The sequence below is a fragment of the Phalangium opilio genome, unplaced genomic scaffold (genome assembly GCF_054372755.1).
Source record: "Phalangium opilio isolate 3A_F unplaced genomic scaffold, DU_Popi_V2 ptg000048l_1, whole genome shotgun sequence".
Classification (NCBI taxonomy): domain Eukaryota; kingdom Metazoa; phylum Arthropoda; class Arachnida; order Opiliones; family Phalangiidae; genus Phalangium; species Phalangium opilio.
The window spans coordinates 4,522,914-4,550,190 of record NW_028324170.1 but is presented as its reverse complement, the minus strand read 5'-3'; the positions used below and the strand labels follow the sequence as shown (position 1 = coordinate 4,550,190).

At 35.0% G+C, this 27,277-nt stretch overlaps 1 protein-coding gene across 2 annotated transcripts in view; it reads right to left on the bottom strand.

Moving 5' to 3' along the window:
• Nucleotides 1-27,277, bottom strand: part of LOC149673846 (putative G protein-coupled receptor No18) — a 51,329-nt gene that overhangs the window by 16,087 nt on the left and 7,965 nt on the right. Inside the window, exons 2-3 of one of the 2 annotated variants that reach the window (XM_089839596.1) lie at nt 8,040-8,124; nt 7,194-7,333 (exon numbers count right to left, since the gene is read on the bottom strand). The exons of the other annotated variant lie outside the window; for it this stretch is intronic. The gene's annotated coding sequence lies outside the window, so the exon portion shown is untranslated. The remainder of the gene's footprint in view (nt 1-7,193; nt 7,334-8,039; nt 8,125-27,277) is intronic. 2 annotated transcript variants of the gene reach the window in all.

The window sequence follows — 27,277 nt, the reverse complement described above, 5'->3', positions numbered from 1 at the left end:
TCCAAACTCTCTCTCTAAACTCTCGATGAATTAGCTGTATCTATAATTTTAAGGCTTCTCTCGGGGAGTAACCCAAAACTTTGGCAGACAGTTTGGTTGATAAAAAAGTACCCACGTCTGCAGAAATATAAAAATATCATTCAGTTTTCAGTTGCCTTATAATGAAGTTATAGGAAACTTTGAAAACTTCTCTCTCCCTCTCTCTCGCGAGTGCTCCTTTTATATATTTTTTTCTTTGAGAAATGATTCGCTGTATTTGAAACGTCATTCGAGACTGGGTTCCCAAAATGATTTTATGAAAGATGAAGGCCCTAGAAATATGATGTTTTAATCAATTTTTTTTCCTCTTTCTTTTTTTCGATGGTTTTCTTTTCATCTCAAGATCTAAGCCATTTCTTAGAAACCGTTTGGTTGTATTTCGCAAAGCTTATCAAATTTATTTCGAAAAATGCTTTCAAATAATTTAATTCCAGTTTAATTAATTCGACCTTCTCCCTTCCACGGTACTTGCACGTGAAGTGTATGTATTTGAAAAAGCTTCAAATTTAGGCTTAACAATATTTTACTTTGAAAAAGCTTCAATTAGGCTTAACAATATTTTACTTTGAAAAAGTTTCAAATTTCGGCTGAACAACATGTTTCTTTGTAGAAATTTGTATCTAAAAATTTTACCTAGAATTCATTTAGAGGTTTTTTTTTTCAATTTGACATTTGAATGAGTGGATAGAAACGGAAGCAAACGCAATTTTTTACTTTAAACAAAATTGGACAGAAAAACAAACGTTAAGAAAACAAATGTTTTTAAAACCTCAACGCCCATTGGCTGTTTCTCGATGAAGGGGTGATTCGAGTTTAGACGTTAGGGCAAACAATCAAATCTATTTTAGGAGAAAGCAGCGTGTATGTGTGTGTATGTATGGGACGAGGTTATTGCCAAAAAAAAGAAGAAAGAAACCCTTCATTGTGTTTTTATTTCATCCATTTGTCATTTTTCCAAACCTCCAAACTCAATTTTTGAACCCAACTCTAACTTCACGCGTCCTGGCGTTTACTGTTCAATCCGAGTTTCTTGAAGTCAAATGGTCGCTCTACAGAAGCTAACGATTTTCATCCGTTGAAGTATAAGACTACGAGGATTTCTATAACAATCTATGTTAGTCAAAGTTGTCAATAGAGCTAGGCCTATCTCAGCTGTGGTAAAACGTCACGGGCTTAGTTTTGAATGTAAGCGGCCATGTTTGGTACCGCTTTGGTTCAATGGGTGACGACACCCATAGCTCTATTGCGTTTATAAAAGCGGGGCGAAAAGATGTTGTTGAATAGTGTTATACTTCTCATGATAAAAGTAATTAGCTTCGGGTTGTCCCAAAATACTCTAAAGAACTCCAAAACCTTGTCTATAGTTGTAGAGTTTCCTCCCATTTTCTTTAGCTTTTTGACTCTTTCGAACTAGATTTAACGATAAAAAACATTTTAGCTTCTTTTGAATTTTTTTTATCTCCTATTCGAACTTACTTCTTACTTATTTTTTTCAGCTATTCTAAGAATGATCGATGACTCTCGGATATTTATTTCAGATGTTTCAGGTTGTTAAGGGGAGTATTTTAACATTGGGGAAATCGGGTTTTTCTATACAATTTATGCCCCTTTCAAGCCTGCGAGTGTGTTTACGAATAACTTAATGGAAATATCTTTTTTTTTTATTTTCAAGACTGTGTCGTTATTAAAATGTGCATGTGGAAAATACCCTAGATATAGGCCTATTTTAAAATATACAATAACTCTGGTTGCTCTAAATAGAACGGGCAAAAACGTATAAATTTCAAAAAGTCGTTAAGCCTTGTAATTTCAAGTGCTCAAAGAACAGGAAGTTTTACACGTGCTTTGTAGATATTATAATATTCCGTTAAGCCTTGGCTTTTTGAAATTTTAAATTGTCCGCTCTTTAACAGTTGAGAGAATATGTCACGTGATTGCGATTAAGAACTGCAGGCTTTTAAAATCCAATGACACATACAATAAGCCGTAATGTTCGCCTTTCAGTGATTGCTATCCGATTACCTGACTGTATTATACCTATGAGTTCAGGAAATGGGAAGATTTCCGTGGCATACAAGTTTAAGAGTCACTCTGTTGTAAAATTCATGTTACGGGTTTGTGGAACAATACAATACTACACGATAAGCTGACAGAATGGATTATATCAACAAAGTACTTAATATATTAATAATCTATAAATACCGGTGACATTATCACGTAACAGATATTATCGAGGGCTCGGCTTCATCACCATTTACATTTAAACCCAAAGCTCAGGAGACAATAGATCAAATATCCTAATTGTTTGAAAGGTCCCAGTTCCCTTTTAGGTCTCCGAGAGTGAATTTACCAAGTTTGCTGTATATGCTAGTATCACCCGAGATTATCATTACATAGACTCTACATACTGTCAAGGCCATAGAGGTGCCATTACTATATATCAGGCACTACCTTGACTCTAACAGCTTCATCATATTCAATAACTACCGGGGAAACTCCCCAAACTCTCATTAAGAGGGGGGGGGAGTTCAAATGATGGTTGTGTTCGTACATGGACTTTGTTACCTTTTCGAAAGAGTACATCAGGAAAGAAGTAATTTTGTTATGACACGAGCGCACGATTGCAGTGAGCTAAGGGGAGTACATTAGTTTTATCATAAGTTTACAAGATACGTTCTATAAGTTTGTGACTGGTTGCTGAGAGCTTGTCGTGAAGTGACGTAGGTCATAGATTCTCGTAAAGCGACGCCTGGTGAGGCGCTGTGGAATGCTTAGTACAGACTAAATAAGAAGATGGACTGCAGAACCACCGAGTGTAGTCAATTCTCGCTTGTCGTTCTCGAACTAGCCCTCAGTAAGTCTCTAGCATTACGAAGTATAGGTAGTTTCATACTTATGGAACATATCTTATAAACTTACGGTTCTACATTCAGAATGTTTTTAAAATTAATCTAGAGTGACCTAGATATACCAGAAAAACCCAGAGCCTAATTGTTTACGTCGCTCAACGCGCCCTAGCTTTAAATAGTACTGAAGGACCTTGATATCCAAAGGCCCTTTGCTCGTGCATTGAAAAAAAGTGCTCAGTTTTCCCATCCCCTATCGGATTCGTAAGATCCATGATGAAACAGGAAACCTTGTTCCTAGAGTTTCTCTTAGTGCAAGTCACTTTGATGGACGAAATTGAGATTTATGCATGACCCCCTGTCTTATCATTTTTACTTAACTGTATTTCACCTTGAGAATATAGTACAGTTAAAGGCGGAGATTATGGCGAGTGATAATGTTCACGCATCCTTTACTACGGTCTATTCTTAACTCGAGAAAGAGCCAGTTCTTCGCGTGCAACGATTGATTTATATTTTGACCTTGGAGTTACCTACTTTATTTTTATTGGTCATCTGATTTAGTGCCTTGGCTTTATTCTAGACGTGGTCCTTACTGAAGGTATATGTAGGAGATGGACGGTAAATGAGTGGTCAGTCGTTAACCTCGCGCAACCTCACTCTCCAAGACGAAAAGGTCCGGTCTAGCTGTGTTCAGAATCCCAAAGTTGTAGACCTAAATTGGTTTCCCTATTTAAGGCCTTCCGAACGATGTAGGCTTTTAGGGCTCTTCTTTATTACTTTTAGCCATAACTTTTCTTCCAAAGTACTTTAGTAAAAATTTAAGGTACCGTAAGAAAGAGAACATTTTGTATACTAATCGCTCCATGTGTAAACCAATCGCAATTCCTATAACGGAATGTTTTCATGTGTCATGATCCCCGTAAACAAATCATGATTCTATTAACGGAATATTTTTTGACCTATGAATTGACCCTATCTTAAACTGCTTATAACTTTAATTCTAATTAAAGTAGATAAAAATTGAAGATACCATAAGAAAGAGGGCTTTTTGTGGAGTAATCACTCCAAGTATCATGGTTCAAATAGCAAAATTGTTGTCCTAGCAAAGAAATTAATGAAAGAAAAACCATGAAACCAAAAATCATGTATTCACCTTCGAAATTAAGCCAAAATCTAGCTGTTCTTGGAGAGGGTTTTAAGTTCATACCTTATCGTACTTGTTTAGTAAGCCCTTAGGGAATTTTACCTCGGACTTCGGAGGGTTGTCTCAAGAGGACTTCGTCCTACACTAGTCGATAACTTAATTTGGCCCCGATCCTTTTGGGGGACCCCGAATTTATCTGGGATTCAAAGTTCTTAATCAAGGGCTTATATAGAAATAGTCCCCAAATCCCTCTAGGCCCGTCATAACTCTAATTATAGCCGACTTTGTACCTTAATTATCAAAACGAACCAAAATTTAGGGAAAAAAAGAAAATATGTTCACTTGAGTATAGGATTTTTGTTGAGAAATCACGAAAATTAGAAATGAGTATAATTATAAAATTAACACCTGGGATTAGTTTGTCAAATTGTCTGTTAATTAGGTTATATTTTTATTTGCATTACATGGATTTAAATAATGTTAACAATATTTTTAGAACATTAAGTTTGTATGGAAAGCAACCTTCCAGGGGCAAACAACCCCATGTTAAAACCCATAGCCCCTGTAGAAATGTTTTACCCGCAATGAATGAATCTTTATTCATTACTGGCGAGATGGCTTGGTCTTCCTTTGTCTCCAGAGAGGCTAAGAGTAAACTACGTTACCTTGGACGCCTAATCTTCATGGAGGAATCCCGGGTCACCAAACAGATTTATAAATACCTGCGGGCAATGGGTCATCGTACTCGATGGGTAAACCGCCTGTCGTTCCTTGACAGAGAATATGGCAGCGGAGCCAGCAGATCGGGAGCTTCATCTCATAGAGAATGGTGCATCATTGTTGATACTTCTGTTAAAGCCCTATCAGAGAAGAAGTGGAGAAGTGAAGTAGCTCGCCACCACAGTCTATCAATCTATGCGGCGAAACTGACTCCATCGGTGGAACCCTTCTATGCCAACGGGATGGCGAGCGATTTGCTTTTCCTAGCACGATCTGGGGCACTCCCCACTGCGGCTAGATTGTCAGAAATTTTCACGGAAGATCCAACTTGTCCGCGATGTGGTGCCGCATGGGAAGATGTGGCGCATATTGTAATGGAGTGTCCCGCGTTCGACCACTTCCGTGTAAATGTTCCCCCAACTATGAGCCCCACCCTGAGGATGAAACTGGGGTTTGAGACGGCAACCCGAAAGGACGCTGTGGCGTCGACCAAACTATTACTCAAAGAGTGGAACACTATGCGCCTGACTTCTCAAGCTAACGCGTGAAGAAAGCCCTGTTATTTATACATTTATTTATACATTTATTTCTATTTTATTTGAACTTATATAATTTTGTTAAAAAGCTGTACATTATACTACTTGTGAGCAATTACTTGCTCCTCCCTGATTTAAAAGGGATTCACCTATGTGAAAAGTTAATAAATATTCATTCATTCATTCATTATTTGCTTTCTATATGGAGATCCCTTTTGAAACAGGGAGGAGCCACTACTGGCTCGCAAGCAATTGGTACAGACCGTTACAATTTGTTAAACATTTGTAAGGTAAAATTAACCAGATTATATACAAAATGGAATACAGTATGAAATGGTAATGATACAATGATTTTTTTTTTATTATTAATATTATTGTTCTGCCAACGGAGTGAGAGGAGGCGCCGCGCACTTGCAAGTAGCAATATAGGGGGAGCACTGTTGGTACAGCGTGAGTTAGAGGAAGACACACATGAGCCAGGCGAATGGTTTCAACTTGAGTTTCAACAAAGTCTTTTAATCTAGCCTTAATGGTGACCTGATAGTGGAAGTAACGCTGGCCTGATTGCGGTCATTAAAGAGACTCCTGAACGGTATTTCGTCATCGCGTAGGCAGGATGAATGAGTGCCATCATAGTACATTTGCTCTTAAAGCTCACACCATACTTCTCAAAGTTGCCCCCTCCTGTAGATTCAGTACCCCCTGTGCAATGTCTTTACTTTAATTTTACATGGTCTCCTCCACGTTGCGCACCTCTTATTCTTCCGTTGACATAAGGACCATTACAATACATCAGTGCTCAGGGAGAAGTCATCTTGCAGGCGCTTTAGACATATCCTGGCTGATTGATAGTTAACGCCCAGTCCAAACCTATTCACCTAGGAAGCTGTAAATTTGTAGGGATGTTGATCTTAAGTAGTAGGTACTTGCTGAGAAACAGTTTTTATATCGGCGGAATTGTTGGGAAATGGCCGTTAAGTTTGGTAGTATTGGTTAATTGGGTTTATTATTAACGAAATAGGGGTTATAGATAAATTATGTGTTCTCATCTGCTATTGGCTTAACCAAGTAAGATAACTAAATATTAGAAAGGTGTAAATATTATGTCTTTAAAATGAGGTCAACTTTATTCAGATAGTTTGGTAAGATTATATAATTTTCTCCGCTATGTTAAATTTTCATTAAAGTTCGATTGAATAATTTCTAAATTAAAATTCGTTGCTTTCGAAACGCGAGTATTCAATTCGCGTAATGGTATCCCTCCAGAAAATATTTCACTTTTCATTGAAAGTCAAGCTTAAATTTAATTACAAATATAAATTTAGGGAAAATAAATTGTTTAAACTTAAGCCTAACTGATCAAGAATAATTCGTTTTGACTTATTTGAAACTTCTGAAAATTATTAACGTTATACGACCACTTTGAACTCAGACGCGATTTTCAAATTCAATTATTAATCAAGCCTCTGCCGAATCGGAAAATCACATTAGTAAATGGTTTTGGTTCACCCTGGAAAAGTTTAATTAAGATAAAACATAAACGCTGAGTTAACAATGCGTCTTTTCCAGCCTTTGATCGTATTCAATATTGTTGATTGAACAAAATCAAAGCCTCGGTATCTTATATGATAATTGTCTAAGTCCGTTTTCGCATTTGGCATACGCAATTCCTTTTGACACTAGATTGGATTTATGGTCACGAGGGACTATCTGGCCAATGAGAGATGATCTACTGACAGCCCGCGCGGGCCCCTTTGATGACTAGAGATGTTGGAAAGTTAATTATAACCGAGAGATAATTAAATACGTTACAACTCCTAAATGATTGAAATATGAATTCGGCGCATTCACGCTGATTGGGGTTTTGTCCAACTCACTGAATTGGAGGAAAAGGACTCAGCTTACTCTCATTTTGACGACGATAAGTGAATTTGATGTATTGACGAAGGTCCTAATTGATTTAGCGAAGATTGCTTCCGGAGTCGCGTTTTCTCCCATAAGGATTTATGAACTTCACGCTGGTTTATTACTACCTGAAATCCGCGCTGTTATATTCAACCATGATTAGTGCTTAACATTCGAAACATCTTAAGATTGAGTTAGGAATTGTTAAAGCCTAACATTTGCCAAAGGTCAACCCTTTTTAGGCCTAATTACGTACGCCAGTTCATACGTACATGTTAGAAACTCCTTAAGCCTCGGTCTTTTTATGCTAAGATTAATCTATATTGCCTGTTAAGCCTAACATCTAATAAGTGTAGTACCATTAAAATTAGGCCTTTGTTAACTATGTTAATTTATAGAGGTTATTTCAAACTTCGTAAGCCTCGGCATCTACGTCGCTAAGCCTAACGAGTGATTTACCATAAAAAATTTAAACATTTTAGGCCTTGTCAAGTATGTTAATAATACGAGAGACGAATCTTTATTGCTAAGCCTAACATTTAATTTGTGTTTTACCATAAAAATTAATCCATTTTGGGCCTTATTACTTACATTAATTCTTTCAAACTCCTTAAGCCTCGTTTAAGATTAATAACATATAGCTAAGCCTAGCCATAAATGTTAAGCATTTTAGGCCTAATTACGAGTCTTACGAAAGTGATTATGGTATATATTTAAAAAGAACCTTGGCGCTTTTTACGCGAAATCTTTTCTTATATACTTTGGGTTTACTCTCAGCACCATTTTACGATAATCCTTGGATACTTAAATCATGAGGTAAAAAACGGTTAATAGCAAAAATCTTACCCTCGTTAGGTTTATCCATCAAGAAAAGGATAAAAAACCTTTCCAAGTACTAAATTATTCCCTCAAGCTTATCGTCTTGTTCTTTCTATAATGGACACAGACGAAAATCATAACAAAAAAATAGAAAAAGTAAATATGATTTTGGTAAAAGAAAAGAAATAATTTTTCTCCAACCGTGTAAAAACTCGGTTTTTAGTGACTGAACAAAAGATGAAAAAAAAAACAAGCAAGGGAAAAAATCGTTGAAAATGCCACGAAAAAATAAAATTCCACGAGGTTTTTCCAAAGGGTCAAACATCTAGAGACAACTCCCAACTTTTTCTTATCTATGATAATATCTAGGTGCTCGTGCTTATTTCAAAACAACGTTGGGTTATCATTTGTGACAGCGGCTTTTAAGGGGTTATCTAGCCCTTGTTAATACTGTCAGGTATCGTTAGGCTTAGATATAGGGGTCAGAAAGATGGACCTAGATCTTGCGGAGAAGGAGATACGTGTACGGAATACCTATCAGAACTTTTGGGGCTTCGGATAATTTACGAGAAATGGACGAAACGGTCGAATTCCCAAGTTAACGCGGGCATGCCAGCTGTAATTTTAGTTTTGATATAACGTGTATCTTGAAGGACAAGGAAGCTAAGCCTTTTTGTTAAGCCTTTTACACTTTTTTCTCTCTTAGGAAATAGGCGGAGGTCAAATACGATCCCCGGGATAAAGCGTATCATTAGTCAGTTCCTAGAACTTCAAAGGTACATCCGCTTAAACACTTTTTCGTGCTGAATTAACTTTCGTTTTCGCTAGGGACACCGTATCAAAGCTAAGCCTTGCCACAACTTTTTGAAGGCCATTCGGGGCTTTCCGAGGGGAAAACAGTCCTTTTAACGGTGTATTACTGTCAAGTTCCCCAGTGGAAAACGTTTGATTTTCTATCCCAAAAACAGAACTTATCCATTCTGTCTGACTATACATTGCCAATTTTTGTTTAAATCACGGATCTTATAAACCCTTATGGGGGATTGGAAAACTGCTAGAGCGCCTTTGTCGATACAAAAACCTCCAAATAAACAGGGTATCTCAATTTCAGCTTACGTTCCAGAGTTAATATTTAAAGGAAAAGGTTCGATAACATAACTACTGCGCCGCCATTTGTTTATTGGCGTCTGCTAAATCCAACTTCTTACCCCTCGAGTGGTAGTCCTCGTTTTTGAGACTAATTAAATGCTAATTATTTTGCAATAACAGAGTATTAATTTTTTTCATATTTTTCCTTTTGTATTTATTGAAAGTCTGTTCTTTTAAGGTATAATGTTGCTACCTGACCTGTCCCTTTAGCTTCAAAATATCTATACCTATATATATACTGGAGAGATTTCTATCCTACATCAATATTTTATTTAAATGATGATGCACTTTATATTTAAACTGGAATAAATAAAGTGGACTAGAAAATCTCTACGCATACTGTATATAGCGGAAGTAACTCTATTTGCGTTGCCAAAACCGCAGGTTGTTGAGCCAAATTTTTGAGTACTTTCAACGTTGCGAATTTTTAGTTCCTCTGGGGGGTTCGTTCTAGTCTCTAGACTGACTATACGGTATTTAAGCCTCTATAATGTAGATTTAAAAGCTTTGAAGGGACCCTAAATATATCGTAAACAAAGGGAAAATAGTTGTTTAAAAAGTATAAAACTCGAGTTTGAATAGAATTTTAACCCAAGTTTTGGTGTATTTTTGATGACGCAAATTTTAAGTTCCTATCACTAATACTCCTTGGAATTTATACTACTGTAACCTACGGTATTTAATCCACTATAGCCTAATATATATTTTTAAACTTTTAGAAGGGGCTTTAAAATCTGGTTTTTCTATGAACAATTCCAAAATAGAACTCATCCATTGGGAAATCATTGTTTTCGTCTGATTTTCTCGTAATATTTCTATTATCTAGAGGTTCTCTTTTTGATTTTATTTGTTTAAAAACTTTTCCAGTGTAACTAACTATAAGCCTAAATTCCAAAGAGTATATACACAAAGAGACGTTTTCCTAAGCTCTTTACGCGATAGATAAATAGAGATTTAATCCCAAAATAGTCTTTTCGTCTATCTAGAAAATCGAAGGGAAAAGCGGCAGACACTCCTTATTGCTGATAAGCTACGGTGTGTGTGTGTGTGTGTGTCTGTGTGTTTGGTTGGGTCATTGGGAACACAATTGGGGGAGGGTCAATCTTTTATAGGGGGACTTAGATGGCTAATGAATCGGATGTAATGTCTGGCCTGAAAAGTTCTCCAAGTTGTTAGTGTTTTTATGCCTTTCTTGTAAGTTTCTTCCTTTCATTTTTACTTGGTAAGAAAGTTAATGGGTGTTAAATTAACAGACATGACACGGTTTAATTGGCTACTACCTTCTTTTTCTGTAGAAGTTAAAGTGGGCGGTATCATTATAAACTAGACATTTTGATTAGTAATTGCTCTAAGTTTCGTAATTATTGCATTATAAATAACGTAGTTATTATCAACTAAAAATTAATTTACAAAAAAGAAAATAAACTCATAATTTGCCAAAATTGCAAATAGTCCAATTTTAAATTGATTTTAAACTGCATTCCTAAAATAAAAATTAAAGATACCACAATAAATTAGACAATACGTACAAATATTTCTCCAAGTTTCATTATCCTAACCTCAAAATTAACGTAGTTATCAAAATTTCAAAAATAATTTCCGAAAATAAATAAATTAAAAATTGATTATAAATTTTCTTCTAAACTGCTTCGAGAAAAATTTAAGATATTCCAAGAAACTACATAATTTATAGAGTAATCAGCCTAAATTTCATTAAAATAGATAAATTACTAATATAGCAATCAAGGAAAACATCGTTCGATATATTTTCAGATTATTTTATCCATAATTTCTAAATTTACTCAATTCATGAAACATTTATACACACAAAATCCCATATTGAATGATTTATTATTACGTTGAATAATTCAGGTGTATTTTAAATTGATGTTTGTAAAACTAATCAAAGTTGGGAAGGGGTTAACGTAAACCATAATCCGTCCGCCCTCTGTTTGGGGAAAATCATTCCGTTCAGTGTTGGAATTAATTCCAAATTGACCTATATTGGTCTAGACTGTACTGAATTATTTTCAAGGAGGGGGAGGGGAGGAAATGTACGTTGAATAATAAAGTGGAGCACTTAAAATCCTTAAAGTGTCAATCTAACCAACGATGTGTAGTCCAATTCTATTCCAAACTTTCCAATAAATTTCATAAAATAGACTAATGGCAATTTTAGGTAACTTCCCCTAAGCTTTAGCCCCCCCCCCACCAGTAGACAAATGCCTGAAAGTCTTATACAGGGTGTTTCTGTAGGACCGAAGTACAGTTAGTTCTATGGGCTAATTTGATGATCCCTTATTTAAATTTGTAATGTCTTTCAGCTTCTTAATTAAATTTAAGGGGTCATCCGTAAAACAATTCAGTCCTAACTTGTTTAGGGTGGTCTCTTTAGGGAAAAACGTCATAGAAATTACTTTTTTGTCTCAAAATCACTCGTAGAGTCGTAGAACCCATTGTACTTCTGCCCTTATTGGAACACACTGTATATATATATAGATATATTGATATACTGAAATGGGTTTAAGGGTGATAAAATCGCGGTAAATGACCCTGCTCCGTTAGGATAAGTGTGAAGGAGGACGGATACTGACAGAATCTTACAAAATTAACTGACCGTAAATTCTGGGTCACCAAAATTTTAGAAGCCGCGCGCGAAAACTTGCAACTAAAGTTAGTTTATAAACTTTACGATCAAAAGTGTCTGTGGATAAGATCGGACTAATATTTTTGACTCAAATAAAATCGACGTTATTAAACCTGACTTTCTTCAATTCTATTTACTTTTGAGTAAAATCAACACAAAGGAGAGGACTTTAACGAGTTTCGCTTTCAAAAATGTATTTTCTGTTAAACACGCATGCGCCATGCAGGAACAAGGCCCGAATTTTAGCGCCTGAACTAATTTAATTCTTAGAATATTCTCCATTAATTAGTTACGCTAAATTTAAATACGCAAAGTATAAGATTCTCTTTTATAAGAGTTAGGGTTAAGGTAGAAGTTCTCTTTGTGTGGTTGCCCGCGCTTTTATGTCTAAACAAAGACCGTTAGGCTTTAGAAGTTACTATATAATCTGTATCGTTTCGCGACAAAATTTTAATGGGCCATTTTGTCAAATGAACCGAGACAAGGTAACAGTAACGAGATTAAAATTTTAAAATTCTACGCGAGTTTAACGTTATAAGTTTACATTGTCAATTATTCAAAGTTTTCTCTACAACGATGTTATGACGTTATTACTTTAAGCCCTAATCGACAGACCTAAAATCGAGTTATACTTTAAATAATGCGGCATTACTCGGCATAATTTCTGTATGTTAATTCACGCTGTTAAGCCTAACTTTTACGTAATTATCATCCTTGTTTCTGTTTAAGCATAATCAGGAAAGCTTTCTCTATTAATTGCCCAGAGACCTAGGGTGTTATTTTTCTTGGATTATTACCCTTAATCTGTGAACGCAATTAGCTCTGATCTCATTAATTACGCTCATTTAAAGTTGGCCCACCTTCGCTTTCGTCTCTCTCTCTTTCCGTGTCGGCAGCGAGCGAGCGAACTTCAACCCACGCGACTGTGTTTCCGAAACAAATAAATAGCAAATGAGAAATGGTTTGTTTTGTTTCTACTTTGTTATTTGAACAGCTAGGCCTTGGCTAAACTGAACTAGGCCTTGGACTGAGATACGAAGTTAGGCTTAACTAAGAATCTCCATCTCAGATTTGCACGAGTTCATACCTTTGCTGGCCAATATGGCGGAGATGCGCGAGTAAACCGGAAATAGTGGAGGCTCTCTGATTCTAGGGCTAACTTTAACCTTTGACCCGTTAGTATATTTAATCCATCCTTAACTTGAGAAATTTACTATTTTTCTCAATCCCCTTTAGGCCTTGCACATAATTAATTCAGATTTTCGTAATTCATTTGAATGAATTTAGGCCTAAGTTGATTATTAACAATTGCCGATGTATGTAGAATTTATTCCTTTCTTTATCTATTTCAGTCCAACGTTTATTAATTTCCTTGCCCCATTGAGGCCTTTGTCATAATTAATTAAGTTCTAAATAATTCAATTGAATAAAATTAGGCACAACTTTAAATCCTTGGTGATGTATATTGTATGTTCCTTCAAATGCAAGATTATTTTTTTTCTCTCTCCCTTAAGCCTTGGTAATAAATATTTCAAATTTAATTAAATAAACCCCTCGAGTGAAAATTATATACATAAAAATTGGGGTTTTTGTCGAAAGGAAAATCCTATTTTCAGTAACCCCTTGTGTATTATTCTGGTCTTCTTATTGGAATAAAAAAGAATCTAGCCAATCAAGCTGATTCGTTTGAGTTCGAATTAAGCCCTAATTGGTTTCTTTTAGATCGCTAGCCCTTAATGAAGAGAACTATTTTCCAATCAAAGGACTTCCTACGCTTTTCCTAGTCCTTATATCCTTTTTTTCTGTGTGTTTCTACCTCATTCAGTCTTGCAAAAGATTCGAGAGTGATTTTTATTACTAAAAGCAGTTTCACCTGTTGCATTTCCAACTCGAAATAAACCCTTTAATTTAGTTCAAACACGCGATAGTGTTGGGTTCAACTTCAAGACGTAATTGAGCCTTCATTGTTAGTTTGAAATAATTGGATTTTTTTTCTAATTTGTATTTATTTTGTGTTCTATTTAATATAAGGAATTTTATTGTATTGTGCCGCCATTTTACATTCCCAATGAGTATATACGATTTAGGACAAGAGCTGCAAAATATCGGGTTATTTTATAAAGCTATTTGCTCTGGGCGTTGATTATCATCCCGACAGTCAGTACTTTTACTTTAGAAGATAGAATACTATTGGGTACCATAACAAACAATAAATTAACATGGTAGCTAAGACTTTGTATCCTAAGCGTGCTTTGTTAATGACAAAGGCTTAATTAAAATTCTCAACAAGGTATTGGAATTAATTTTGATCGTTTGATATTCTAATCCCTGTATTGGTACAGATATCAATTAAGATTATACTCCACGATAAATCACTCTCTATTAGAGCACAGTTGGGCCTTTGCAGTTCACGCACGTGCAAATTAATTTTCAGTATACGTTTTAGCCTAATGACTACGGTGAAAGATAGCTTGAGCCTTTGCTATAGATGGATTAGGCTTAGGTGGTTCACTAATCATTCAATGGGCTTTCGTCGACCGAATTTAGGATTTAGGTTAATCGTAACCAATTTTAGGCTTAGGAGTTTACGGATTTAGAGTCTGGTAAAACCAAGGGCCTAAATTGGAATACTAATTAGTTGTAGCGTTAAATTTAGGATTTTAACGTGACGCGCTTTGGTTACTTTGGCCTAACGGTCGGTTAGAGAAACGTTTTAGATTTAATAACGTCATTTTGTAGAGACCTAACGATTTTGAAACTGTATTATGAAATATGCAAATATGGTTTGACGGGAAGTCACTCTAGATTGGTTTGAAAATGTCTGTACAGAAGTTTGATATGACATTTAGGGAGATGTACGAGTCTCCGAGTCCGATGTCGTTCATATTTTGCACTTTGTAATTCTAAAGAGCATCAGCAAATTAAGATGAGAGCTTAGGGGAATACATTAATTTCATTTACATACACTCAACAGTAATCACTTTGAAATTAATTTTGAATGTATTTTATTTATCAGAAAAAAAAAATACAGAGCCTAATTTTTTACGTCCCCAGTGAAATTTAGAGTAACTGTTGGTATTCTAAAAAATTCTAACGATCTCCTTGCTCGTGCATATACCGTTGTTTTTGTATCGGCAAATAAATAACCGACTTTATAAGTTTTGTCAGGTCCTTGTTGATAACGCTAAGCCTAACGCTTATATTATGAACGTATCGCATCAAAAATTCCATAAATAAAACGGTTCTAGTTGATCATTCAAGATTAAAAAAAATGTGTCCGCGTAAAGAATGAATAAAGTTAGTGGTATGTAAAAAAGCCCCAATGCTTTTAAAGCTAATATATTCAAGACGGTTTTTCGTATATAACGCCAATTTTTCTTATGCCGCTACTTATATATACTTTAATATATACGGTGTTTTAAAAATATCCCCATCAACACCTTGACTATACGCCGTCTTAGGCTTTCTAACTCGATGAGAAATATATAGTGATACACTTTGAAGTGATGCGGGGATCGAGAGAGCTAGGCGTAGCACCTTTCACGATTCTATAGGTGTGTTGAGTCACTGTTACCCAATTTGAAATTCAAACGAGATATTACCCAGAAACGCCGTTGAAAATATTTTACAAGGTTTCGTTCAAGCTATAACAGACAGCTCTCTCTCTCTCTCTCTAGCCACTTTACGAAATGAGAAGTTTATATATTTATAAAATTTGGTTCGTTTGCCCAAAAATATATGGCTTGAAATTTTGGGTTAGGGAATAACAACACCGTGAGCTGATTATCTTGAGGCATTATTGTTGCAGAGACTATTATTTAGTATCATTAGATAGATTATATTTTAGGATATGAAACCTTCAAAGGATTTACCCGTATCTTTTATTATAGCAAGGTTACGACGCTCCGAAGTAAGTATAGAAGTGTTATTAGTAACGCGCTATCTCTTTGTTAATTTAATTATTTCTAGAGCCCTGTTTGAAATACCCCAAATTATTTACTATAGTTGGAAACTTAGGGATTAGGTTTGGTAGTTTTTTTTTCAATGGAACAAGAGGTTCGGCTTCCCTGAATGTCCAACCTTATTGTTGTGCCAATAAGAAAATAGATATTGGAGAATAGTGCAATTGCTTTCTACCATTTTGCTTAATTACTCGAGCCCTGATTATTGAAACCGCCAAGTATTTAGTATCATTAGAAACGTAAGAAGTAGGGGTATCACATTCTCAAAGGATTTCTATTTATATCTTATAGAACCAGAGTTCTAACACATTTTATTCAAAATAACACAAAACCTTGAGTTCATGTCCAGACTCTATTATCTAAATGTCTTCGCATTCACAAAGGCTTAAACGAAACGATTCTAAGTCAGCGTGGTCTTTATTATTTCCACTGAAAGAAACCTAAAACCCATTTGAAGCTAGCTCGATGAATTCGCAATTTAGGTTATGGCCAAGCTAGACCGGTTAGAATTACTATCCACAAAATAGTAAAGGGGTATATACTGAGGCTGGGGTAAAAATAAATTTTCTCGCCCATTATTAACCTCTTCCGGATGTTACTCCGGTACTTTGGTAAGGCAAAAAGCAATCCCAGCAAAGTGTGTAGAAAAAATGGCCCACAGTTGTGGCTCAGCCTTTGGGATATTCTCGGATGCTGACCTGTTCTATGGAAAGAGAGAGAGAGAGAGAGAAAGAACCTTTAATCAACGACCCAAGGTAGCCCCAGTGGCTACCCTTACTTTAGGGTTAGCAGTCTCACAAAGAGCCGGTAACCCTTATGAGAAAAAGAATGATTAACACTGATAACAAAAGGTTTCGAGTCTATGTTCCTCTATGGCCAAGGCTTGGTGGAAAAAGTTTTGAGTGACTCTTTGAAAATTACTATACGAGTCTATAGAAGTTTGTCATTTGAGCTACGCTTTCAAAATGCTCTCAACGGGCCGTAAGACATTTTCCTGACGTCATTACAAAACGTCAAAAAGTTTCGTTGCTAACGCGAAAAATGTCGATGAAAACTTAAGAGAAATTTCTTAAAAATTAACAAAAATGACGGAAGGTCATTTATCATACGAAGGAATGAAGAAAAGTATTGACCCCTTTTCACGCTCTAAAAGCTTCTATTTGAATGCATCTCTTTAAGCCTAATCCCGAGACCAGGGACTTTGAATAGTTAATAACCCGTAACAAATATTACTCCGGAAAATATTGATTTATTTCAGCTTGGGTTTCTTTTTTCCGTTGGGAAATTAACTTGTTAAAACAACTGTCTCCCTTGCCAAAATGTTTTTGTTTTGTAAGTTTTAGAGAAAGATTAGGCTTAGTGAAAAAGTTGGGGTAAAAGTAAGCTTAGTGAAAAACTTGGGGTAGGCTTATGGGAAAGTTCAAACTTTGATGACAGATTTTTACGACCTATAGAGTTAATTCAAAATATGTTTACCTCAGTGCTTTCTAGACTTTAATAAAACTAATATTAAACTCGTCTGGTATACCTGAAATACGACCTCGTTAAGCCTATCGTGTTTTATTCCTAGAATTTAGGCCTATTTTTTTAACAATGAAAAATGTGTATTGCTTCGCCTTGTTCTGGCTTTTCTTAATGATTTTGCGCGGGGTAAAAGGCGACGTTTCCCGCCATTATTTCTCGTACCTGAGTTATATAGCGCTTTCATTTATAACGTGTTCCTTGTTCTTCCAACGTAAAGGCTATAGTTTTTCGAGACAAAGGCTTAGCGAATAAAAATTGATGGAAGAAGATGCTTGTAGAAAAACTGCGCAGATTAGGGTACGAGAAAAACATGCGGGAAAAGTAAAAAATAAAAATAGAAAATGTTGTAAGGAATTTTAAGTACACGTTGATAATGGTTATGTTGAAAAGATAACGGTTTAGTTTCATTATGACTTGTATAGTTTTACAAAGGACTAACATTCCATTGGTTTAAATTCCACAGTAGTTGAATGTTAACTTTATTGTATACCCAGGTTAAACCATGGATCTTTTAAGTGCTATAGGGATTGGGAAAACTGCGTTCTGTGCTTGCTTTGTCGATACAGAAATATACAGGGGGATTCTGATAAATAGCCATAAATTAAGGGTTATATTGTTTTTGGCGATTTTGAGTCGAAAATGTTCTATGAAATTTTGCCGTCCAGGACTCTGAGATCTGCATTTTTCTGGTATATCAAGGACACTATAAATTAATTTCCAGCTTCGCTGCGTCGGGGGGGGGGGTAGAGTAAATAGTGTATTCCCCTAAGAGGCTGAGCTCAGTGCAATGTGGAAAAATTACTTCTTTGCTCGTCCTCTTTAAGATTACAAAGTCCATGACTTTACAAGACAAATAATGTATTTTAGTGAAGATTTAGCGCAGATGGCTCTTTGCTATCCAAATTCTTTTTGCGTGTACTATGTTTTTACAAGCGGAAAATGCTGTCTTTTGGTGTAACTTCTTCTCTCAAACTCTTTCTTAACAAGTTAACGAAAAAGATATAATAGCTACCATAGGAACGTAAAACAATATAGTTTTAATGTTTTCACCGAGGTCTGCTTCTGAAAACCATAAGAGATAAGCTCGTAAAATTTTATGTTAGATAATAATGAGACTATGTATATATAAGGATAAGGTTCTTACGTTGTATCCCCTGTTAGAAAATAACTAATGTTGTTTGTTGTTTTTATTTTACAGGAAAGTTTAATATCCAATAACTTTACGAAGAGGCTTTGTTTTGCCCAATTAGGTAAGTTTCAAATTTTAAATTATCAGGTTTGATACGTCTCTTACTTACGCAAAGCTCGAATATGTTTTCTAGTATTTTTTTGGGCTAACACTGTGAATTAATATGAAATTGCTCTTTTTCCAAAATAATGCAAAATTTCGTGATAAAATATTTTGGAAAATGGAATTAGTAATTTTTTTATAATCGTGTCTCTAAACTGAAAAATTTCAATTTCCGCGACTTGAGTCATTCCAATTGGTTCACTTATCGTTTACTTTTTCTACTAGTCTTTCTCCACAAAGAAAGTATTTATTTGTTTCTTGCGAACTCTGTCTATGGTATTCTGTAAGGTTTTTGTTAATTGAAACCATGTGTAACCGTGGAGATATAAGCAAATGCAATATATACTTTTTTCTTGAACAAATATTGAACAGTTTTCGTCTGAAATTTTTCGATTTCGAATTCGATTATTACCTTTGGCCTCTTCGCACGAAATATTTGAACAAAATTTTGAGAGTATAAACTCAAAGCGGAGGCTTTCCTATAGGAATTTGTAATCGAGTTGGAAAACAAACTCAACTCGAAACCACGTTTTTTTTGGCTTCTTTAATATATTCCATATTCATGTTTAAGTTTGTAGGATAAGATATATAGTTCATCTCACAATGAAAATACCTTAGAAATAAGGTTAAAGTTGAAATTAATTTCAGCTTTTACTACCAGAACTTTTAAAATGGGATGATTTTTCATATTTTGTTATGCACGCGCGCACGATTGGTGTGTGCCTACGACTTTAAAGGGAGAGTGAAAAGGGAATTAAGTGATGATTTTTTGCTTTATCGATTTTTCAACAAATGATAAATCTAATCTGCATAGTGAAACGCAAAGGAAATACTCCCGAATGATTATAAAATTGAAATTAGTTTGAGATTTCATGGATAATTTGGTATTTGCACCTTCAGCCAATCGCGTAACGCCATGCCTTGTTGTTAAAAAAATCCCATAGCACGCCGCTTCATGTCAAATGAAATTTAGGCGCGAGATTTGATAATAATTAGGCGCGATGAGACAATCGTGGCGCGAGATATAGAGCTTGTCACAGGAATTTTGTTAACAAGAAGGCAGGAATTGAGGAATTTCATGGATATTTCTCTACGCAGTTATGTCTTATATTTAGCAGAAGAATCGACAAAGAAAAATATCACTTGATTTTCCTTTTCACCCTCCCTTTAAGACACACGGTTTAACCCATGAAAAAGTTTTGGGAAAATATTATTTGGTAACGTAACTCACGTACCATGATCCTTCGGAAACCGCATGAAGTTTAGGAGGTAGTTTACTTAAAGAAAATGTTGTTATCTTCTCGTATTTATTTTGTGGGAACGTCATGTTTTCTTCTGAATATTTTAACGATAAGTTTATATTAAGTATTGGAAGTAGAAATATATTTCCCTAGGATAAACATCGACTTGAAATTCAATTCAATTTCATCTTTAATTTTTATTAAAGCCTGTTCGTGCTTTCTGCCTCAGTTATTTAAGCATTTAAATATATAACTTCGTTAAAGTTATTCTGGAGAAAAATAGTTAACTTTAACTTCGTCGTTATTATATTTAAGTATAGGAGCCTAATTATTCACATTTATTTATTAATACATTAAGGTTTCTTATTTTTTAATTAAAACTATTAGTTTAAATTTAAGAACTTGAAGGTTCTTTTTAACCAAAAATATAGATAAGATATGTGGACACAATTACTAAAGATGGGATTTCAAAGTTACTAGTCCATATTGTTTATCTAACGTTTATTCACATTTATTTATTAATACATTAAGGTTTTTTTAAATAAAACTATTAGTTTAATTTTAAGAACTTGAAGGTTCTTTTTAACAAAAAAATCTAGATATATCTTAAGATTAGATATGTGGACACAACTACTAAAGATGGGGTTAAGAGTTATTAGTCCATATGGTTTATCTAAAGTCTTTGTTGTATAAATACCGAATGTTTTGTCTTTATAAGGAAAGCAAGGTGCTCAAACACTAGACTATATTTTTTTGCAACCTAACTTTTGCAAAAATGGGTTCAATACTCGCAGGTAAATAATACTAAAATAAACCGTAATCAGATAGACATTAACATGGATGATCTTTTTAGGAGTTACAACTTGGTCTATTTTTAATCTAAATTGCGAGTTTATTTCTCTATATAAACGTTAATTGTTTTTTCTTTACACTGATTCACGGTAGATACGTGACTCTAATAAAAAGTCTAGATAGAACCAACCGAGACTTCCCCAATTTGGTCAACACTGAACTTTTAAGTAAGGCCTTCGTCCGCGACTATGTAGACCTAAACGTCTCTCAAGTATCACAGAGCCAATGTTAGTATAGCACGTTCTTTTCACTAACATTAACGAAAGATGTGTCGCTATAAAACGACAGTAAGGAATATTAAAGGAAAGGTCCAGGTAAAGTAACATTATGCCTTAAATAACGGCCTTTTTCTAAATATAAATGGGAAAATATTTAAATGATATCTTATTACAAAATAATTAGCATTTAGTTATTCTTAAAATCGAGGACTACTGCACCGCCATTGCTCTCTCAGCCTCAGAGAATTCAACCAATCCCGTAGGTATAAGAGGTTCGATTTAGCAGACGACACTGGCGGCACAGTAGTCCTCGTTTTTAAGATAAATTAAATGCTAATTGTTTTGTAATAAGAGATCATTTACTTTTTTAACATTTTCACTTTCATATTTGGAAAAAAATCCGTTCTTTAAAGGTTTTAATGTTATGTTACCTAAACTTTTCCTTTAAAAAGCTCAAAAGTGTAGGCTTAGCTTCCCGCCTTTGGGACTAATTTCCACCGAACGTGACCTTTTCTTCTCCGAGGAACGAAAGCGAAATGAAAAATAATTTTATCGAAAACCCCTAAAAAAAGAAAAAGGAAAATTATTTTCAATTTATTTCTGGGATTCGAGGGAAAAACTTTGCTAAAAGCGTCAAAACGTGCATTCCAAACTAAAGAACGAATTTTTCGCATTGCACTTAAGTTTTTTTATTTATTATTATTATTTTAATGGAAAATCTAGTCCCTAATGTTTTTAATTACCTTTTGAAAAAAAGTACCTCAATTCCAGCATTCCAAAAAAAAATATTTAAAAAGTTTTGAAAATATTTATTTGTTTTTTAATCTTGATTGTTTTTAAACGCGCTTTTCTTTAAATTACACAGTATAGAAAATTTAATCAATTTTCAACATAAAAAAACAACAAATTCTTAAAACATTTTTTTTTCATACTTTCCATAAGTGAAAGAAGGTCAAATTTTTGTCGGCAAACTTAAAAGCTAGAGTTGAAAGTGTTTTTTTGCTTAGCAATTGGCCAGACGGACGACTTGTTATTAAATTACGTATAGTTACAAAGAGGAAAAGCGCGCGTAAAACACACGTAGAAATAACCCGGTCATCTTATGAGAGCGGAAACGACACATCTTTTATCTTAATTCAATTTAAAGATAAGTGAATTTGTATACATTGTCGCGTATACATATAAATACATACAAAAGCGCGCGCAACGCGTGGCTCGCTTTTAAAGGCGGGAAAATTCTCATTTGGCTGGAAAAGAAGAAAAAAAGGTCCGCGTGCGGAAGAGCTTACATCAGATTTAAGAATAGAGTTTACTCAAGCTGATGGCTTGGCGCGAGCTCTTAAAGCGCGGGAATTGAATAGTATATACGCGTCTGGTATGGTGTAGAAAACAGAACCCACTCGTGCGGGGGAACCAGCTAATAATGGCGGGAAAGTGCTTATCTCCCCTCTCCCCCCTCTTCCCTCCGTCCGCCTACTTTTCCTTTTCAATTTAAAACTTAAGACGTACGAAGGAAATCCTTTCCTCCGAGTGTTAGAGAGAGAAGGTTCGATATCACTTAAGACACGTTTGGATGTACTTTGGGAGAAATTTTTCAAAAGCATTTCTTAATTGAACTTTAATGAAATATTTAAGTGGCTACCGTTTTAAATATTGTGTATCGAGGGAACAGTTTGTGTAAATATGTATAAATATGTGCCGCAATTGATGCTGGAATCGTTATTCCACTTCACTTATCATTTGGATTAAATTTAATTAGAAATTAGAAATCAGAAAAAGCTTCTGGAAAATTTATTCTAATCAGTTTTAAGGGATAGCAGCGTAGAAAACATTTTCATTGGAATATCTATAAAGAAAAGAAATGGTGTTCCAAAAAGGTTGGTAGGATAGTTGTACATTGGGATGGTTCTATAGGAAATCAACTTCAAGATGAAAATGTAACTTCTATCACATTTTTCCCCAAGAACTTTACCGTTTAAATGTTATGATTTTAGTGTTTTACGAATGATCCCTTATTTAAATTAGCATTGTATTTCAATTTCTTACTTAAAACACTCTAATCTTAACTTGTTGGCAGTTTCTATTTGGTCAAAATCGGTCATAGAACATTTACGATTCAAAATCGCCCATTGAGTGCATGCACTTTCATACTACCCATTTTGGAATACCCTGTCTACTGTCCCGAGACAGTCTATTGCGGTTTAAAATAATCTTTGGTGACACAGTAATGACGTCATCTTCCAATATCACAGTTGGAATCGTGTCTATTTTAAATTCAAGTTTCAAAATAATTTCAAATAACAATCAAATTTATTAGGTGCTCACTTTACACATTTTGAAGTATTTAAAACAAAGGAGACCTTATTGTAATCGGATTCGACGCTATGCTATTCACTTTAAAGATACATGATAAATTAATCTAGGTGTTCAACCCTTTGTATAACATATTTAGTCAACATCCGACCATTTGCGTGCGAAGGAGTAAGACCGAAATCCTTTTACGAGGAATTCAGAATTCAAGCGAGATCTATATTGCCATTGCTTAAGTATTCTATCGAGTCCGCACGACGACGAAAAATACGTATAGACGTTTTAGGAAGCCGGGATTCCATTACGTATATAACATTCTATACACTAGATATTTGTTATTGCTGTTTCGTGAAAAGCTTTGGCAATTATGTAACGACGAGGAATTGGTATATACGGTCTAAGTTATAGGGTTTCAGTTTCAGCCTTGGAGGAAGACACATTGTCGGAGGAGGAGAAAGATATCTTGTTTCTCTTGTTGCGTATAGCGGAAATTAACGATGCCTAATCCCAGCTGGCCATTCGAGCTTCAGACGCAAGTGCAATTTAGAAAGTTTTAGATTAATATTGCCGCTAAGATACATCCGCTTCTAATTTCGAGGAATTCTACGAAATTGGTTACGAAATTTTGGATCCTATTGAAAACTTGGTGGGTGTTTTGAAGATTCGAAGAAACCATGGTATAAGCGGGCGATGGGACATGCAATTAGCTTTCTATCAAGGTCACAAATTTAATTTCAGAAATCACTGTTCACGGATATAGGAGCGCCCTCCCTAAGCTCGCTGCAGAAATATGCTAATTTGGTTTCAAAAATATTATTTCTTCTTAATTTACTGGTCCCCTTTAAAGTTACAAAGTCCATTTTATAATATAATAAACAAACTCGTTATATATATAATACCCCGAATGTATGATACCATAATTCGTATTCTTTCGAACGTAAAGGAAAACATCGCTATATTCTCTTGAACTTTACTTTAAAATATCAGAATGCGTTAATAAGAGAGAGTCCTCAATTAGTCATCGCTATAGAGTAATAGCACCTCCCTGCCTTTGGCTACGTTACGTTCTATGAGAAATTAACATATAGTGCCACTACTCTATAGCGTGCGAGTTAGATTTTCCGCCAAAACTGTCATTTCCCCAGACAAGCACTTGTTAAATTAAACACCGCGTATAGGTATATAGAGTTTTGGCGGGAAAGAGAATATCACAGCGCGAGTTAGAATAAGCCACACGCGCGCGCGCGCTCGCGGGCGGGCGGGAAATCAACTTGACTCAACAGCGCGTGTTCTTAGACGCGATCCGAAATTGGACGTCTTTGAGATTACGCTCGCGTTATTCTCCATCCGCGGCTTAACTTGGGTTTATACAATATTAAACACGCGTGAAAGGGCACCAGTTCGCGCCTTTACGCTTTTCGCGCCTTAAAATTCCCGCGCTATTTTCATCCCGATAAAAATATTAGCTATTTTAAAACTATTTTAAATATTTCGTTAAGGAATTCATTTCCGGGAACGTAACTCTGAAAATATATACTGTATTTAATTACGCTGGTCCATGATGACGCGATGTATAATCCTGACCCGAAATCCATTAATCCTAATCCAGGTCGATACTTTGAAGCCACTCGCCTATAAGACTTTATTGAACAGAGCCTTGGGAAATTGGAATAATGCTTTAAGACTACGGGTCCCCAATTAGTCTTGGCTAAGTAATTCCCACGATACGTCAAAGCCCACAACGTCGTCCAGCGTTTGGATTAATGCTTCTTAGGGTACTCTTGGGACGGAAAGTTAGAGACCGCCCGCCTTTTCTCTCGGTGAAGCTTTTAGATCTAGTAGAGTGGGTAAAACTGCGTGTGTACCCTCTCATCGCCATATTTGACGTCTGCGCTCTTGGCGTTTTGTGTCGTGAGATGTCAAGGCGCGAAATAGTTTGAACAATTTTACCAAATAGAATAATTTTACTAGGGAAACGATGGTAACCAGTGCAATATTGACTCGAATTGTTAATCATTATGTAATATTAAAGCAAATGTAGGCTCCTGTGGCACACCTAATATTCAGGCTTATCTTCTACACACAAATTTGACCTGCCAAAGGCCGGAGCCAATCTTTACTGGTCTATGAGGGTGGAGCTATAACTTGCCTTTTCTAAGCTTAGAGGGTCAGTCAACTGCACAACTCGATTATGGGAGCATCAAGTGGCATTTAAACCACAGCCAAGACTTCAATTGTTTTAACCGTTGTTATTATCCCTATTTATTGTTATCAGCCACGGCTCTCTTCATGACATAATCCTAATGGTACATACAACTCGGTTTTTTATATGTCTATAAACATTCTATTGACGACTCTCAATCATGTTACAACTCTTGAAAAATGTTTCATCTTTTGATGGAATTTCGAATTCCGTAGTTAATTATGAATACTCAAACATAACCCATGTTAATAATGCATGAGTATTTTTCCCATTCCCAACATTTTTAATAACCATCTAAATGTTTCAAATAACCAAGGTATACAGGCTTAAGAGATTATTACATTTTCTTGGCCCCATTCCGTTTCTCTCTCTCTCTCTGTATACATATTTTCTCAGCCAATATCTTATTGTAAGAATTTTATAAACTTCCGTATCGATTTATCACCACCAAAAAGTAAATGATTTTTTGAAGTTGTGAAAAATCAAATTTTGAATGCTCATGAGTAGCAACCTTCCAGGGGAAAATAACTCCATGTTAAACCCCATAGCCCCTGTAGAAATGTTTAACTTGCAGCACACCAATGTTCAGGGAGAAGCCATCTTGCAGGGGCTAATAGAGAAAAAATTCCATCTTGGCTTAACTTTTTGATATTTCACTTTTAGTTTATTTATATGGTACGAGGTTATAGCATATTTTAAGACCCATAATGCCTTGGTACACTCTCCGCGTTGGGTATTTGAATCCATTTTTAACCCGGAATCGCAACGGAAATATGAAATCTTGGGTTCTAATATAATTTTATATCTTTTTATTATTTTTTAGATCGTAAATCATTTTATTTTATTTTTAGTGTTAAGTTGCACTTCGAAAAACTGAATTCCAAAAAAAAAAAAGAAAAAAATTTGCCAAGGCTTAAAAACGATACGAAATTTTATGAAATATATATAACGAAACCTCTAATATATTTTCGTTTTTCCCCATGCGGTAGACGCTTTTTATAATAGCGAGTTTAAGAAAAATTTACCATCAAAAACTTGACGGAACTTTCAATTAGATTTAACACTTATAGCCTTAAAGTTTAAGTGAAATTTTCAATTTACGAAATTAAAGTTAAGATCGTCTAGGCTGCTAAATAATTTTCGGTGAACAGTTTACTTAAACTCTCTATTTTGTAGCTGCAAAACCGACCGGGAAGAGTGGTTGAAATAAATTTTACAATTGAAGGCAATTGACGTATATTACCTATTTTTTGAAGGTATCAAAAGCAAATGAAAATAATGGAAAATAAGGTAGTAAGGAGAATGAAACTGACACAATCGTTGCCTATGAATAAATAAAAACTAATATTTACCGAACCGTCCCCCCGTTGTTTTAAATAACGTGAGCGTTGATTGGTCAACCAAAGAAGCTAGAGAGAAAGAGATCAAGACTCGGAATGTAGGCAGTAAACGATGCTGGGTCCAATTCTAGTTCCTTACTTCCTGTTCTTTCTATTTGCGTTTGATATAATGTAATATAACATATTTTTATTCATAGCTTTTGAGAATATTTTTATCGATATAGATTATCCAAGCGTTAAGTTTAAAAGTTTCATTCTATAAAACGTTTCGAAATTTGATAAACCGTATATGCAGCTACTATAGCCGAACCACACACGTATTTCGTATTTATTTTTATATAGTTTTCTACTAGATTTAACATGTCTAAAATATTTCATACTAGGCATAACTTCGGCTATTTTTTTATTCGTTATCTATATAAAGAATTGTAAATTTATGACAGAAAATATTGCGCGTGCAATATTTGAATTTTGGGTTTTATCGAGTGGTTTTTTGTGGTTTATTAAACGCAATATATTATCCGTAAT